Source organism: Nicotiana tabacum, chromosome 20 (genome assembly GCF_000715075.1).
Source record: "Nicotiana tabacum cultivar K326 chromosome 20, ASM71507v2, whole genome shotgun sequence".
NCBI lineage: Eukaryota > Viridiplantae > Streptophyta > Magnoliopsida > Solanales > Solanaceae > Nicotiana > Nicotiana tabacum.
The window spans coordinates 45,459,013-45,461,784 of NC_134099.1; the positions used below are offsets into that span (position 1 = coordinate 45,459,013).

Genomic DNA, 2,772 nt, shown 5'->3' on the forward strand with positions numbered 1-2,772 from the left:
TGTCTTGTTTGATACTCGGCCAGCATGTCTACTTGAGTTCTTGTTTGGTTTTTCCTTCCTATAGTGATCGGATCCCATTTGTAGATATCAACCTGATGATTAATATATCTGGATAACATCTCCAAATATAGGATGAAAATATAAGGCGATATAGGATCACCTTGCCTTATACCTCGACTTGGCTTGACGAATTTAGTGATGGAGCCATTAACTAATATTGCTATAGAGCTGGTTGAAATACAATTTAATAATAGTTTGGAGAATTTTGAATGGAAATTGAAGTATCTATGTTTGTGATGTATAAAAGACCATTCTAAACGATCAAAGGCTTTTTCAAGATCAATTTTTAGGATCATGTTGCCTTGTTTACCTTTTAGTTTCTTTAGATTGGAAAATAATTCTTGAATGATGATTGCATTATCATAGGCTCTTCTTAATTCTACTAAAATAGGGTTGCGATCAGAATAAGTCTTAGGTAGGTGAATTAGTTCAATTAGGGAATAATTCTATCCGCTCTTTATTTTCTAGAATTTTGTCTAATCTTTCCATAACGAGGCCCTTATTTTTTGTCTATGATTTGACCATGTATATTTGAACCCTTTGTCTATGATTTGACCCTTTATAGCCAAGAATTATTAGATTACAATTGTTAATCTTAGACCATAGGTAGTTAGACCTATTATTGTTAATAGGTCTTCCTCCAAATTTTTCATTTGAACCCATAATATCATTAAAATTTCCTCCTACCATCCATGGCCCTTTATAGTTTGTGTGAACACCTAATTTTTGCACTATTTTAACACCTCCTAAAGTTATTAGTGTTTTCTTATTTTATATTTTTCTCAATTTTTGTGATTTTAATTGCATATTTCCTATCATAAAATACTAAAAACAATAGTTCTTTCTTCATTTGTGCATTTTAAGAATTAACTAGTTGTTCAGTTGGTGAATTAATCTAGTTAATGACCATTTATTTAATTAATTAATTTGTGTAAAATTAGTTTAATAAGTAGGATTAAGGAAGAAATTTGGCCAAATTTGAAAGAAAAAGTGTCCAAGAGTGCAAGATAAAGGGCTGCCATTGAAAAGGTCTGAAACTACGTAGTTTTGCCTCAAAACTATGTCGTTTCACTAAATGAAACAAGATCAAATCATACTCATCCATTCCATCTTGATCCAATGGATCTCATTCACTCTCTCTACGCCGCCCCAGCTCCGCCCACCGCCGCCGGCCTGAAATCGCCGCCGGCGGCGGACCACCTCCAAACATCTCCAAATTCACACCATATAATCTCCTCAACTTCCTCCTTCCATATCTCCAAACTAAATCTTTCAAAAATCCCTCAAACTCCTTGAATCTTAGATCTAGGAAACTTTCCCGTCACATTTTTGCCCAAATTCTTGAAGCTCCAACCACTACCACCCCACAATACTTACATCAATGGATAGAGCTCCTCAAGACCTAGCTATTGATGCCAATTTCGCCATAAAAATCCGGCGATCAAAATCCGGCCAAATTCCGGCGACCTCCCCGAACACCCTCTTTTGGCATACCACCATTTTTTCGGCCACTTGAATTATAAAATGGTAAAAATCCTATTATTTTTCGTGGCTGATTTTTTATTTTATTTTTATTTTTTCATATCTTATTTTTGTCTATTATTAATTATTTTAGCATTAGTTTTTGAAATTTGAAATGTCAAATTTTCTGTTTTTTGCACTTGTTGAAGTAGTAAAATAGTTTTGTGTCGATAAAAGTGAGGTAGTGAAAAATACTTAAGAGTATATGGTATTTGTTTGATTGTTTATTTACTACTTCAAGATTCTTTGAGTACAACACTCAAAAGTCAAATTGTTTGGTAAGAAAATGTAGACCTTTGGACAGTGTTTGAATAAAAGTCTATCTTTGAATAGTGGAGAGCAGATTTTGTTTGAAATACTTGACAAGATTTGAACCAGAAAGTCTGGCATTTTGAATTTAAGAGCGGATTTTGTAGAAAAATCTGTCAAAAAGATTGATTTTTAATTTTTTTAAAATAGCTGATTGTTTTGATATAAAATGAGGACACTACATCTTACTGAGGGAGCTTTACACACAAAAAAGAGAAAAAATCAGTAGCTATAATATCCCTTAGAAGCTTTTGTGAGTTGATTCTTAAGTGAAAAACTTGTTTAAGGAAAATAGATTAGTCTTGAAATTTTTTTCTGGAGTTACATAATTGTATTGTTTTGCTGGGGTATTTCTAGTTTATTTTCTTGGGTTTGAATCTGCTGGTTGTCGCTGTCTTTTGTTGTTGTTGCTGCCCATTTAATTGTTTTGCTGTTGATTTTGGAAAGAGCTGACTCTGCTGTATTTGTTCTTCTTTCTGCTGTCCAGGTAATTTTCGGACCATGTAAACTCATAAAATCGAGTTGGAATGAAAGATAATGACGCTGGAAAATATTAGTAGCTTTATCCTTCTATTGTAATTCATTTTTATATGCTCTTGAATGTTTGATAATGTTATAACGATATGTTAGTTAATTAAATTGTGTTAAGCATCTTTAATTATTTTTATTTTTGCAAAGCATTAGATATAATTTCACTGGCATTTGGTTGTCTGAAAGGAGCATATATATTAATATTATTATTATTATTATTATTATTATTATTATTATTATTATTATTATTATTATTATTATTATTATTATTATTATTATTATTATTATTATTATATTTTAGAGTCCCAATAATCTTTTTTTTATCTCTTAAAAAATACTTATTTAGTAAGG

General features: G+C 31.2%; 1 long non-coding RNA gene across 1 annotated transcript; it reads left to right on the forward strand.

Moving 5' to 3' along the window:
* Positions 1 to 1,494: 1,494 nt before the first annotated feature.
* Positions 1,495 to 2,557, forward strand: LOC142174959 (uncharacterized). Its single transcript, XR_012704127.1, has 2 exons — positions 1,495 to 1,587; positions 2,378 to 2,557. It is a non-coding gene; the product is annotated as an uncharacterized LOC142174959 (long non-coding RNA).
* Positions 2,558 to 2,772: the final 215 nt, after the last annotated feature.